Raw genomic sequence first — 14,578 nt, 5'->3', positions numbered from 1 at the left:
GTCACATAAGAATCTGGATGTCAGGGGTTTGGGAAAGAGCAGGAAATCCGTAACACCGGACGCACCTTCCTGCGTGGATCCGTGGCTGGAGCTTGTGTGCGCCCTCTAGTGGAGGACTCCCCCTCCCAACCCTCATGCCCACTGCCCACACCTGCGCCTGCCACTCACACAGGCCACCCCTCTGGCCCCTAGGCATTGGAGTTGGCCGCCTCTGGTCTAAAATCCAAACACATCTGTGATACTAGAAGTGGCTTTCATTCATGTACTGACCATTAACTTTTTAAAAAGTTATCTAAAGCAAGAGCCATTTGCCTTGAAATGAGAGATGGAAATAGAGCAGGAGTTTGCAAATTTGCTAGCTATTATGCTGTATCATGGCTCTTTACACACGGAACATTTTTATTTACAGACCTCATCACTTGCCGCTTTTCAGTAGACACACTTTTTCTCTTCCCAAGCTATCCCCTAAATACGGGGTTCCTCTTGAGCTACTTGGATCCTCTGGCTAAAGGAGGGGGGGAGCCAGGGTGAGAAAACTAGGCAGACTCCATCCAAGAATTCAGTTTACTCATCAGCTTTGCTTAAGTTAAGAAAAACAAGCTTCCACCATCGTCCTCTGGGCCTGTTTCTGAGCTCACACTTGGAAAGGTCAAATAAACACCATAAATCCATTAGAAGGCCTTCGTATTAAACCCCTGAGACTTATGCTGTTTAGCAAGAGGCTAGGGTGGTGACGTTTCCCAAGTGGAAGGAAGTTTGCCTGACCTTGGCTATTTGCTAGAAAACAGGAGTCAACTGTCCCCATTAGCCTCGATGGTTGCAGGGTACATGGCCCTGGGGCTGATTCAGGAAGGGATGACAGTGGAAGGCAGTCTTCTCTGGCTTCCTTCTCCTTTCCAGATTCTTCAGACAAAATCCCAGGTGCAACCAGGTGGACTGGACCACGCATTAGTAGCTGTCCCTGACTAGGCAGAGTCCCTCATTGGCCCCATATCTCACCACTTGCCTGCCAGCCATGGCTGGGCTTTGTTGGGCCAGGGGCTCACCTCCAGTCCATCCAGGGATCTCCACGCACAAAGAAAGAGCTACCCCTCCCTGACACACACACGGAGCAAGGCTGAGTCTTGGGGCATGGGGGCACAGAGACTGGGGACAATCAGCAGACCTAGGTTTCTTCCTCAGTGACTGTCACCCCACTTCCCCAGGAGAGTCTGCCAATATAAGGTGTGTCCCAAACCACACTGCCTGAGTTCTGGTCCCTTTTAACCACTTGAAGCTGGCTTTAAGTAAGCTACCTAACCTCTCTCGGTGCCTCAGTTTCCTCAGTCTGTTAAGTGGGCTACCTCATTGGGTGATGGTGAGGCATAAGTACAGTAAGACTTAGACCATCTCCAGACATTAGAAGTGCTATGTACATCCTTGCTGTGACTGTTTAGATTTTTACTATTATTATTGCCAAAAATGCAGCCAAAGAGCCCAGAAGAACACCAAGATAGACTTTGAAAATAGATCAACCCTCATGGCTTTCCTCATGCTTCTGCTTCTGATGAAAAGATTGGAGGAACATCCCCAAAGTAGAAGGGGCTGATGGAGAGGGCTGGAGTCTGGGATTTCACCGAGCTAGATTCGGATGCGGGCTTCGTGGCACACCAGCTGCAGGGCCTCCCCAGCAGTTGTTGACGTGGAGGCATCCTACACGGGGTGTCCGTCCCGCTGTCTACACCAGCTGCTTTCACTTTGTTCTAAAGGACCAACTGTTCTGAAACAATAGCTGTCACGTTTGATCACCCAGGTGTGCCAGGGCCTAAGCTCGTGCCCCTCATCTCGTGCCCCCACACCCCCACACCCGACAAAGCAGGCATCGTCCCCCTTCTACAGAGGAAGCAGCTGGCCGCTTAAAGCCAGAATTCAGCTCCAGGCCTGGGCTGTGTCTCCTTCCAGCGGCACCTTTTCCTAAGCAGCTCTAAGTTCTCGGCAGGCGAGGGTGACTCCGTTATTACTCATCAGCTCGAAGTCAGCTATAAATTGTCTTCTGGCCAAGCTTCTGGCCAGATAGAGGCCAGTCCATGACTTGTCTCACTCACTTTTGCTCTTTCTCTTTTTTTGTTTTTGACTGAACCTCTGATACAGAGAATTGGATTAAACACAATCCTTAGTTGTGATACACCGCCATCAGAGCCATGCATAGCCCTCTTTCTTTTTTAAATTTTTTTTTTCAACGTTTTATTTATTTTTGGGACAGAGAGAGACAGAGCATGAACGGGGGAGGGGCAGAGAGAGAGGGAGACACAGAATCGGAAACAGGCTCCAGGCTCTGAGCCATCAGCCCAGAGCCTGACACGGGGCTCAAACTCACAGACCGCGAGATCGTGACCTGGCTGAAGTCGGACGCTTAACCGACTGCGCCACCCAGGCGCCCCATGCATAGCCCTCTTTCATTCTAACTTGCTTCTTTATGTATTTACTTCCTTATAATTTAATGTTCCCATGAATCTATCCCCAACCCAAGGACTAGAACATTGGCAGTTGGATACCCCCGTGCACATCCGTGGTTCATCCCTGCCAACCTGCACTTCTCTGAATTTTGTGTTTATTGTTCCTTATAGATTTTTCACGTACTGCTTTTTAAACTATTTTTAATCGTTTATTCATTTTTGAGAGATGGAGAGAGACAGAGCATGAGTAGGGGAGGGGCAGAGAGAAAGGGAGACACAGAATCCAAAGCGGGCTCCAGGCTCCGAGCTGTCAGCACAGAGCCCGCTGTGGGGCTCAAACCCATGGACCTCGAGATCATGACCTGAGCTGAACTCAGACACTTAACCGACTGAGCCACCCAGGTGCCCCTAGATTTTTCACTTATAGACATATGTGTAAACAATGGCTTATTTAGTTTTAGTTGTTCTTGAACTTTTCTAGTTTATCTGTTCGAATGCCACACTGTATTCATTGTTATGGCTTTAAGTAAGTCTTGCTACGTGGTCGGCAAGTCCTGCTGCCCCCACACCCCTCATTCTTCTCCTTTAGAAGGGGACACACCATGAGAAAGGGGGACCCACCCCTGAGGGCCCCCGCACTGCCCTGGATGGGACCTGCACCAACTGTCTCCGAAGGACCATTGTGCTCTCTTATGTGGTCTTCCCATGCTGGATGTGTTTCTTTCAGCATCTGTAGGGGCAACCAGGCTGTTCCCAGGACTGCAGTAGCAGAGAAGACTTCTGGGGACATAGGACAATCCGTGGTGCAGGGTGTATCACAGCCAGAGCCCTCCCCCCCCACCTCCCTGAGGCTCTCCCTGCATGGCCAGGGGCTGTCCTCATCCAAAGCCAGGGTGTCCAGCCATCGTGCAGCTCCCCAGGGCAAGCCCCAAGTTGAAAACAGCCAGATATTCTGGGAAATTTTTCGGCTGAGTCAGGAACATCCCTCCACCAGACCGAGGAACTGGCGCAATGTGTTGCTAATTCTGTCTGCCGGTGGGACCTTGCTGGAGGGTTCTTCAGCCAGCTTAGGGCAATGTAGAAGGGCTACTTTTTAAAAATGTGTTTCTTGCACCAGAAGAGCTGGGCTACCACTTCCTTTGCAAAGATGAGGCTCATCGCAGCTGCCTCCTTGGTCCCGGGGACCAAGCACCCGTGTGCAGAGCAGAGCCTTAAGGGCTGGGCAGCAAGGATAGGGGCCAGTCCCTACCTGTGGGAGCCCAGCATCTACAGGGGTGAAGAGAACACCACCAACAGGAAGTGATTCTAGGGGAATTCGGGGTGGTCAGGGATTTATCACAGGTCGGGGGTAGGGAAACCACACTTCCCAAATGGAAAAATAGACGGTGATGTCTGGCCACAGGGCAGAATATTTCCAACAGGGGTTGTCCCATGAACTCCTCAGGCGAGTCACCATAATGATGAGAACCACTCACAGGCCTCTGCTGGGGAAAGTATTTGGGGGACAGGCTCACACAGCAGAGAGAGGAAGCTATACTAGATGGGGAGAGGGCAAAGGCAGGGGGACGCTCGGGAGGCTGCTTTTCGTGGCGGGGTCAGGAGGTGACCAGAGGGCTGGTCGCGAAGACAGAATGTCAGGATGGATCCGAGGTGTTTAGAAGGTGGGCATGGCAGGGCTTGCTGGTGGGGCCAATTTGGAGGGCAGAGGAGGGCTTAGGAGCCTGAGACATGGCCCCTAGGACAGGGATCCCACCAGAGAAGCACAGTGGTGAGGAAGATGGGCCGGGGGAGATACGTGGGTTCTCTGCTGGGTGTTGGGATGTGTGTGGAGCAGCCCCATGGAGCGGGCCTGTAGACTGTTGTGTTGGAATCACTGGGGATCTTGTGAAATTGCTGGGCCTGATGCAGCTGTTCGGGGTAGGCCGGAGCTCCCGCATTCCCAGCAGGCTCCCGGCTGAAACTGATGCTCCTGGGCCATGGATCGCTCACGAGGGTCCCAGACTGGGGCCGATATAGAGGCTGGTGTGACGCTGTCCCCAACTCAGGTAATAGCAGGGGCTAAGTACCTGTCGAGTTGAGGTCGATAGTCATTTTAGTTTCCCCTCCAAAATGAAATGTTCCTCAGGCTTCAGGAACACCACCACTGATCATTCCAGTCAGAATTCAGGGACATGAGAATGGAAAGGGAGATGTGCCTTTCTGGAAATGTCTTCATCTGAAGAGTGAGGCACACACCATCTCACAGTGTACATTCACTCCTGGGACTCGCCTGGGCACCCTCATGGACACTTGGCTAAGATCAAGGGTACAGCCTCTACTCCCAGTAAAGAGAGGGCGCTGACTTTTTCTTTTAACAGACTAGATCTTCAACAACTGGTTTTTGTTTCCTCAAAGTGTCGTTTGAGAAAACTGTGAACTTTTCCCAATGTTACTTACACAAACGAGATTCCTTGAACGCATCTTAGAGAGATGGCTTTGGAGCCAATAGGCATCCTCACCCAGCAGTAAAGCTAACTCTTACTCATCTTCTGAAACTTCTCTTACTTGCAGCCTCCTCCAGGAAGCCATCCTGGATAATCCCAGGCTGGGCTAGGTGCCCCTCTTCCTGGCTCTCACAACCCCCCCTTACAATTCCTGCTCTTAAACACAAACCCAGCTGGGCTGCCACCATTCATTCTCATCTCCCTGTCCCATCTGTAGCCCCGGGAGCCCCTGTGTGCCCAGCTCCCTGCTCAGGTCCTGCAAAGCAAGTTTAGAAGTAGAAGTATGATGAGTGCCTGCATCTGTGATTCATCGTTGCATTAGAGGGACAAGACTTTATCCTCAAAGTCCACAAAATGACACTGGGACTCTGGTGTCCCTCCAAGCCCTCTTAAGAAGACTTTGATTATAACAGTGATGTCCTGGGGCGCCTGGGTGGCTCAGTTGATTTAAGCGTCCGACTTCAGCTCAGGTCACGATCTCGCGGTCCGTGAGTTCGAGCCCCGAGTCGGGCTCTGGGCTGATGGCTCGGAGCCTGGAGCCCGCTTCCGATTCTGTGTCTCCCTCTCTCTGCACCTCCCCCATTCATGCTCTGTCTCTCTCTGTCTCAAAAATAAATAAACGTTAAAAAAAAATAATAATAACAGTGATGTCCTCATGCTTTGATTTCCCCATCTGCAGAATGGGCCAGCGAAGAGATCTTACATCATTCAGGGAAATTTCAAGTTTGCTGTCAACAGAGACTGACCTTGGCCCTGTAGGAGGATGGAAGCCGAGCTAGGATTTCTCTCCAGCACTGCTCCCCACATCCCTGCCAGGCTCTCAAGAGGCTGGGCAAGTGACGGGATCTTCTTTCCGTCTCCCCAGTCCCCCCCAGCCTAAACACACAGAGGCTTCTTCAGCCTGCAACCACTTAGGGGCTGAGGCAGCTCAACAGGGCAGAGGCCACAAATCCCCAGAGAGGCCCGAGTCCCCCAGCACCTGCCTGGAGCCATTCATTCTTCCTCACAGTGGGGTGAAGGCAGCAGCCGACACCCACCCACTGGCTTTGGCGGGGCCTGGACACAGCGGCAGAGTGAGTGGGCAGGCAACCCCAGCTCTGCTAGATCCGGGCCAAGAGAGCAGAGAGCACCCATGGATAGAAAGCCCTCAGATGAAGGACTCAGGTCACCAAGAGTCTTCATTCCTTCGGCAGTGCTAATGTGAGCCTGTGGCTAACATGAGTCTCACTTGGTAAGCCTGAGTGCGGCCTCCAAGCACCAGCCCTGCCTTTGGTAACACAGCAGAGTATGGCTCAGTACCACCTCCCCCAGGAAGCCCACCTTGCCTGTGCTAGCATGAGAGCCACGGCCCTAGATCTCCAAGGCTCATCTAACATTTATCTCACAAAAGCCTTGCTGTTCACTTTTTCATGTACATTGAAGCCTAATTTGATTGGGTTCAGTCAGAGTCCTTCCGCTGCCAGGATTAAATCTGATTTCTGTTCTGCCAAGTGTCAGCTGTGGAAGGGACCCTGAGCCTTCTTGCCAAACCACTTTCCACGCTGATAGAGGCTGAGACCCTAAGGAGGAAGGCGAAGCCACCCTGCCAGCTGGTGGCCGAGGCCCAGGGCTGCCAGCTGCTCAGCCACTTTTCACTCAGCTGTGCAGCAGGTTCAGGGCGAGGGGGCCCTGAAATGGACCTGAACAGAGATGAACCGAGTTCAAGGGGCTCCTAGCTCCCTGTACGTTCTCAGTCTCCAGCCCTGCGCCCCCGGCCACTTAGTGGCTACTGGCTACCCATCCACCCGTCTGCCCCCCCCATCCTTTGTCTCTGGGGATGGTGAATCATTCAGCTGGGGTGAGGAGGAAGGTGAAAGAAAAGAATGCTGATGGGTTGAGCGAAAAAAGAGAGGGTCCTGTGGCCACAGTGGGGGAGGCTGATCCAGTGGTCAGAGACTGGGGTGCTGAAATGGGCATTTAGGGAAAGTGGCTGAGCTCCATGGCATGACCCAGGGGTGGGCACTGGGTGGAGGGGAGTGTCCCAAGCACGAGGTGGTCCAGAACCAGGAGCCTGAGTGATGAGAGGGTTGTGCCTGTGGAGGACTGCATCAGAGGCGGAGGCGGCAGGTGTGGGCGGAGAGGGGACCTGGGAGGCCGGGCCAGCACCCTGACAAACAAGGGGCCAGAGGTCAGTGGATGAAAGAAGCAAGGGTCAGAGCCAAGGGGTGCAAAGAGGGGCTGGGAATTCTCACAAGCGACTGGCAGGTGTGGAGCTTCAGATGTGCAAGGAGTCTGCCCGCCTCCTGGGCCTGCGGGCACAGACGGCCCCCAGGGAAGGCCGAGGGGCCGTGGAGTCTGGGAGAGAATGTTATGGGCCCTTCAGGCAGGAGGTGGGGGGAGCTCCTGGGGAAGTCAGGGGTGCCATTTTCTGCGTACAAAGCTGCAGTTCCAGAGAGCACAGTGGAAGATTGGCTGAGGTTTGGGGCCAGAGGTGAGGAGGCAGAGAGCGTCACAGGGAGGATGGCACTTGAGAGAAGCGACGGCCACAGGCAGGAGATCTAAGGGCTCTTCATGCCCATCCCTCCACCTTCCTTCACATGCACATTCCATTTCCTCTCTCCTTGTCCTGGAAACTCGTGCCATCCTGTTTCTTGGAGCACGTTTTCATTCTGCAGGAGCACCTCCTTGAGTAACAATCAGACTGGGTGGGCAGAGGCTCCTCTTTCAGAATCTGAAGTGTAGCTGCTTTTCGCTCCGTAGCAGCGCAGTTCCCCTGCGGTGGGAGCGCTGTGGAGTCTTTGGGTGACCGCTGTCTTTCTGGACCCACCTTTCTGGAGAGGACTGGGTCAGGGAGCTGGGCGGGCCAGACCCGCGGGCGCTTCATCCAGATGGAAGCGTCTCCCCCCGGCCAGCATGCCCTCTGCGGTGGAGAAGGGCTGGCTCGTGCTCCACTCGGAATCTCTGACCGCAGCGCTGACCAGGAGCTTCCCCGAGGCTGTCTGTCTCCTGCAGAGAGCGAGCCCAGGCTTCAGCTGTCCCAGATGCTGAGCTTGTAGTTCTCCAAGGGATTACCCTGATGATAGCCTATGTCTTGTCCTCTGTTGCTGGAGCTTGGGGCTTCTCCAGGGCTCCTTTGGTGAGAGCTGTGTCCACCCCTGGTGCACAGGGCTGCCAGTTCTCTGCTTGATCTTTCCACCGTCCTGTCCCTGTCTTCCCACAATTTATCCGAACGTCTAGGCTGCTGACTGCCTGTCTTGCTTTCCAGTACTGTTGTCAGACCCTTTAAACACACACGTACACACAGGTGCACATCTCTGCCCTTTCGAGAGACATGGGCAGGAGAGGTAGAAGCCGGTGGTCCAGGCTGCCGCCTCAGGCACAGCCTCACACAGTTCAGGTGGTGTTTCCTAGCACACTTTGTTCCAGATTCTCCCCTCTGGAAGTTTCCCACGTCCCTGGTTCGCAGTGTTGCTAGGGAAGGCCATGCTTAATTAGGACTGTTCTGTTGTGCAGCATTCCCATGCTTGTGAAGGGGCTCGCTCGCTCTCTATCCCGGGGGAAAAACGCGGGCCCCACCTGTGCTGTGGGGACCATCTGTGCCAGTGACGCTTGTTGGGACAGAGTTCATCAGAAAACGCTGCTTATGTCCCAGCTGCAGTCACAACACTTTTTGCTGGGGAAACAGTGAAGCTTGCTAAGAGAAAACTCCAGATTCCAAATGCTTTCTAGATATGAGCTGAGGTCCCTGCAGAGCATGATGGGGCCGGTTGGTACAGGGATGCCATATATTTTAGAAGTGAATGGGCAATGACATATTTGTCCATTTGTGTAATTAAGTGGAGTGACACTTGACAGGTATAGACACAGAAGGCAGAGAAGCCACGCCACTGGCGAGGAGGTGACACCTAGTTGGGGTCCTATAGAGGAGGCAGGCTTCTGGCAGGCGGGCGGGAGTTCTGACAGCTGAAGGAGCAGCATGAGGGGAGGCCCAGAGGCATGCAGGGAATTCTCTGAGTCTTCTGACACCAAAACCATAGTCTATGGATGAGAGATTAGCACGGTGTCAGGCACATAGAGCGTGTATGTGGTTGCCCATATGCGTGTCTTCTCATATTTTTCCCAAAAACAAACAATACCCACGTCTACTGAAGTTCAGGTTTCAAGGCTGGCGCTCAAACCTTCCCCTATCTGCTGACCACTGTCTATAGCTGTTGCAAAAGAATTTCATCTCCTGACCTTAAACTGTTGATCTTTTTTCAAAATATCAATGTAGGGATGGATGTAGGGTAGGACTCACATCTTGGCATCTTCTACTGCGAGCAGAGGAGACCTCAAGGGGCCCAGGGAAGCTGCTTAAGCCACCAATCCCTGTGTGAAATCTCCACCATTCACCGTTTCCATCACAGATATGGATTCTCTAAGCCAGATGATCTAACTTCCCACTTTGTTGACAGCAAAACAGAGCCCCTGAGAAGTTCCGTGGCTTACTTGGGGTTGTACAAGGGGTTGGTGGAGAGTTACGGAAGAATTCAGGTCACCACAGAACCTTGGAAATGATTGCCTTGTGGTATTTTTAGCGTGGAACCAGACATGCAGCCCCAGCTTCAATAAATCTTCATCAAGAGCAGAGCGTTGCCAATTAGGACCATGTACTGAGGCATTTTTAGAAACACAATAAGTAAATTGTTACTATTTTTAATGGTGCCTCTTGGGCTGATGGCCTGAAATAAGACCTACCATAGAGAGAATGTCTTTCAGGCAAGGAGCATGCTGTGGCATACTATCGTCACAACACGTGGCTGGAAGTGTTGCTGTCCCCACTTTACAGATGAGAAAAATGTGGTCCCGAGAAGGTGAGCCAACTGCCTGGCCCACTGGTGGTGGGAGTGGGAGACGGGATTCCGAACCAGCTTCCTCTTCTCACTTGGCCCCATTGAGGCCGCTGGGAAGACATCTGGCTTGTGTCCACACCCCCCAACCATGGAGTGGAGGCACTCCCCACTCAGTCAGTGACCTTTTATTTTTCTTAATGTAAATGCATTTTTGATGTATAAATATGCAGAAAGCATGCAAGTCTCAGGTGACAAAGCTGGATGGTTTCTATAAATTGAACACGCGGGTACAACCAGAACTCAAAGAGCAGGACAATACCTGTCCCCCAGCTTCCTCCTGTCCCTCCTTTTTTTTTTTTTTTTTTTTTTTTAATATTTATTTACTTTTGAGAGAGAAACAGAGTGTGAGCCAGGGAGAGGTAGAGAGAGAGGGAGACACAGAATCCAAAGCAGGTTCCAGGCTCTGAGCTGTCAGCACAGAGCCCGACGCGGGGCTCGAACTCACAAACCATGAGATCATGACCTCAGCTGAAGTCTGACACTTCGCTGCCTAGCCGCTTAGCCGACTGAGCCACTCAGGCACCCCTCCTCCTGCCCCTCCTAATCGCCCCCTGCCCAGTATCGCCACTGCCCTAATGTCATCATCTTGTTTTAGGAACTTTATAGGTGAAGTCACACAAAATGTACTTTTCTTTCACTCCAAATTATGTTTGTGATTCATCCGTGTTTTTGCATATAATTGTGGGTCCTCCTTCTCATGGCTGGTTAGGGTTGTGCTATGTGAAGATACACAATTTACACTTACATTCCACTGTTGGTGAACAGTAGAATTGTTTCCAGATTCGCACTCTTACAGATACTGCTTCTGGGGCATCTGGGTGGCTCAGTGGGTTAAACATCTGATTCTTGACTTCGTCTCAGGTTGTTATCTCACCGTTTGTGGGTTCGATCCTCGCATCAGGCTCTGTGCTGACAGTGCGGCGCCTGCTTGGGATTTCTCTCTCTCCCCCTCTCTCTCTGCCCCTCCCCTGCTCGCTCTCTGTCTCTGTCTCAAAATAAATAAACTTTAAAAACCAATAATGCGTCTAGGAGCATTCGTGTACCTGCATTTAGCACACTGGTGCACACTGGAAGGAAATCTGCAGGCCACAGGATCAGCTTTAGTTTTCTGAAATAGTTGTGCCAGTTTACATGCTCTCAGCGTCACGAGAGCTCCAGTTGTCCCATATCCTCGTCTGCACTTGCTATTGCCTTGTTTTCATTTTGGCCATTCTGGCTGGCAGACAGCAGAGTCACATTATAGTGTCAGTTTGCACTTCTCTGGCTATTCATAAAGTTGAGCACTTTTTCACATGCTTATTGGCCACTTGCATAGGTGCTTTTGTGAACAACGACTCCTTTCCAATTGTCATTTTGGTTGGAAAACATTTCTGAAAATGGCTCCTGTGCTGAAAGATTCTGTGTTTCTCTTCCCACCCAATTGGTCATTTCCAAGCCTCGGCATTTGGAGGCTTGGAAGTTCTCTGAAGGGTTCCAAAGCCAAGGGGAGTCAGAGAGAGGAGTTGGAGGGTGGGCCCAGCCAACACTGGGCATCCCTGAAGTGCTGGAAGTTCCACGGCTGCAGCAAGGCCTTGCTCTGTGCACCCTGGCATTGCTGTGCAGCCTTCAGTTTACAGGTCGCTCAGAAATTAGCAGAGATGATTTTTATTTCCTATTCAGAGCTAAAGACGTGCCCTGAACTCCAGCCCCAGCCCCCTTTCTCACTTCCTTTGGAGTTGGGCTCTGGACTGATTTCAAAGACCGCAGAGGAATGAGGATAAACAGAGTTCTTTCCTCCTCCTCAGCCCCTAACTAGGCAGGGAACACACAGGGCATTGGGTTTGCTTGACAAGGCTTAGCATTTTGGGGATTGAGGGCCTGATGTGTGCCTAGAGCTTTAAAATATTTAAGGAAGCTTTCAAGCTCTGGCATGATTATCAGACATTAACAGCTCAGAATTTTCCTGATGCAAAGTGCCAGCCCCTCTCCCCTCAGAGCCAGAACCTACCTTGTTAACAGCCCTCCCCAAGCTTATCCTCACCAAGGGCAACCAAACAAACGCACGGGTGTGGAGGAGATAGCTAGAAATGGCACGTGTTAAACACCTACTCTGTGTTATCATGCTAAGTGTGTTACACTTTCCAGCTCACTGAATCCCCACCACAATTAAATCCCCACCTGAATTGAAACCTGCCCTGTTGGGGGCAGGGGGCGGATTTACAGGAGCATGGGGGAGCTAAGGCAGACATCCTTCCGGGTAAGAGCAATTTATTCCAATAGCTTAAAACATCTATAGAGGACATGCCCTGAGGCAGAACATCAATTTGTTCATTGAACAATTTCCGGGCCATCCCCCTGTGTGCAGACTGAGGGCTGTAGGTCCTAGGACAGGTGAGTCGAGTCATGTCCTTTAAGAAGTTCACAGGCTGCTTGTGACGAGGAATGGAATTGAAAACCCTTGCCACATTTGTCTAAGTGGAGGAAGAGTGCACTTCTGGTCAGGACACCTTGTGCACGGGGCCCACGTGGGCTCTGCCACGAGTGGGGACCGGCTCCTGGCTGGGGCCCTTACCGGCCATATGTCCTTGGGCAAGTGACTTACACTCTTTGTGTTTCAGTTTCCTCCTCCTTAAAATGGGGATAGGGGTGCCTGGGTGGCTCAGTCGGTTAAGCATCTGACTCTTGGCTTCAGCTCAGGTCACGATCTCATGGTTTTGTGAGTTTGAGCTCGGCATTGGGCTCCACGTTGACACTGCAGAGCCTGCTTGGGAGCCTCTGTCCCTCCTCTCTCTCGGTCCCTCCCCCACTCACGCTATCTCTGTCTTTCTCAAAATAAATAAGCTAAAAAAAAAAAAAAACTTAAAAAATAAATAAATAAAATGAGGGTAATAATAATAGTTATAATAACTTCTACCCCAAAAGGTTGTTGTGATATGAGTTTGATAATACATTCACGTGAGCAGCTCCCCACAGCACCTGACCACATAAATCTTCAGTAAAGAGTGACTACAGTTAACCTGAAATTAATGTGACATTGAGTGTCAGCTATACTCAAATAAAAAAATATATAAATAAACAACTTAAAGTAACTATAACTAGATAGGAGGATTGGGATTTGGGAGGGGGTATTCACAGAGGCATGATTTGGGGAGCAGCACAAAGCTTGGATCAGAACCAGATGGGAGGACAGGGAGAAGGAGAGCTGGGTACCAGGGTGTAGCTATGGGAACGCCTCAAGAGAGGTGTCGGGTGTGGGTCTAGGTATGGTGACTGTGTGACCATGTGACTGACGGTGACTGATCTGCTTTCTGGGCCTGATAAACAGGAGGCCAGGCCTCCCTGGCCAACATGAGTGTTCGTATGAGGGTCAAAAGAGGATATGGAGGCCAGAATGTTTAAAGCCACCAATACTTCCCGTGGATATGCCACACAGCACAGCCTCGCCTCGAGTGAAGGAGAGCTGGGGACACTCTGGTGTGTGGCTTCCAGTGCACTGGCCACGTCCTGCTTTAACTCGAATGGCTCTCCATATTAACTCCGCAGCTCTCGTAAATGAAAATTCCTCCAAAGCACACTCTTGACCTCTTTCCCATCCCTCATATTATTCCTATCACAACTCTTGTGTTAGTATTCACTACTTACAGTTTTATGGCATCTTAGCACATTATAGATGCTTTTAAACTGTCACTTGTTCTGTTACCAAAAAAGCGTTCAGACGCAGCTTCAGGGGGCGCCTGGGTGGCTCTGTTGGTTAAGTGGCCGACTCTTGATTTCGGCTGGGGTCATGATCTTTCGTTTATGAGTTTGAGCCTCACACCGGGCTCAGTGCTGACAGTGCAGAGCCTGCTTGGGATTCTCTCTGTCTTCTTTTCTATCTCTCTCTCCCCTCCCCTATTCTCTCTCTCAAAAAAAACAAAAAACAAAAAAAAAAAACCTTAAAAAAAAAAAGATGCAGCATTAGGCCTCTAGCGTGCTATCATCAGCTTGGGGAAACTAGCCCTATACAAGTCATACGAGACAACATGTTACCACCGTCCTCTCATTCCTGACCCAGCTGACCAGCACCATTCCTCTCCCTCCAGACCTTCCAGGCTGTCCTGTTTTATGCCTCTGTGCCTTTGCCTGTTCTCTAGGCCTAGAATACTCCCCTCCCTAACGTGACATAAAACTCCTATTCATCCTTCAAAACCTTTTCAGTAATCCTCTCTTTGAAGCTTTCAAACAATTCTTCCATAGGAACTGCCCAGTTTCTGCCCCTTGTGCACTTAGGAATCATTGCATCTATTACACTCTGTTACAAGTATTTACCTGCTTAAACTCCAGCCCTGAGCCTTTCTCTACTTCCGGACTGCCTCTGGCCTTGGTTTAGTTATCTCTGTATACCTAGGTCCAATCAGAGGGCCTGGAAGAGAATAAGAGCTTAATAAATATGTGTGCAATAAAACTAATTAAACTTGGCCCCACATCCAGATGTTCTATGGGTTATGAATTTTAATTCATGAATTTTCCCAGAACTGGATATTAGAAGAAAATACATCCCTCTGCTGATTATCGAAAGGTGCTACAGGAGAAGTTTGAGGGTTCAACGGAATTTCAAACAGCCTTCCCAAGCCTAACCTGTTTCTAAGAGGAAGCCCACTGCAGATCCCCTCCTAGGTCAGAGGCTTTCATTTTTATCGGGACCTGCAGAGAGAAGTATTTTTTCCATTGAGACACACGGAACATGCATAGCAGAGAAACAGCTTTCGTGGAATACTTACTCTTGCTATGGTCATTGCTCTCCATTTTCTCTTTCTTGTCTTTCTTCTTT

At 50.9% G+C, this 14,578-nt stretch overlaps 1 protein-coding gene across 1 annotated transcript in view; it reads left to right on the top strand.

Annotated features, from left to right (window-relative positions):
* Positions 1-14,578, top strand: part of SPSB4 (splA/ryanodine receptor domain and SOCS box containing 4) — an 81,030-nt gene that overhangs the window by 64,245 nt on the left and 2,207 nt on the right. The gene's annotated exons all lie outside the window — the stretch shown is intronic.

Source organism: Leopardus geoffroyi, chromosome C2, assembly GCF_018350155.1.
Source record: "Leopardus geoffroyi isolate Oge1 chromosome C2, O.geoffroyi_Oge1_pat1.0, whole genome shotgun sequence".
In the NCBI taxonomy this organism is placed as follows: Eukaryota; Metazoa; Chordata; class Mammalia; order Carnivora; family Felidae; genus Leopardus; species Leopardus geoffroyi.
Note: the sequence above shows the minus strand (reverse complement) of the source record. Positions and strands in the feature narration are given on the sequence as shown.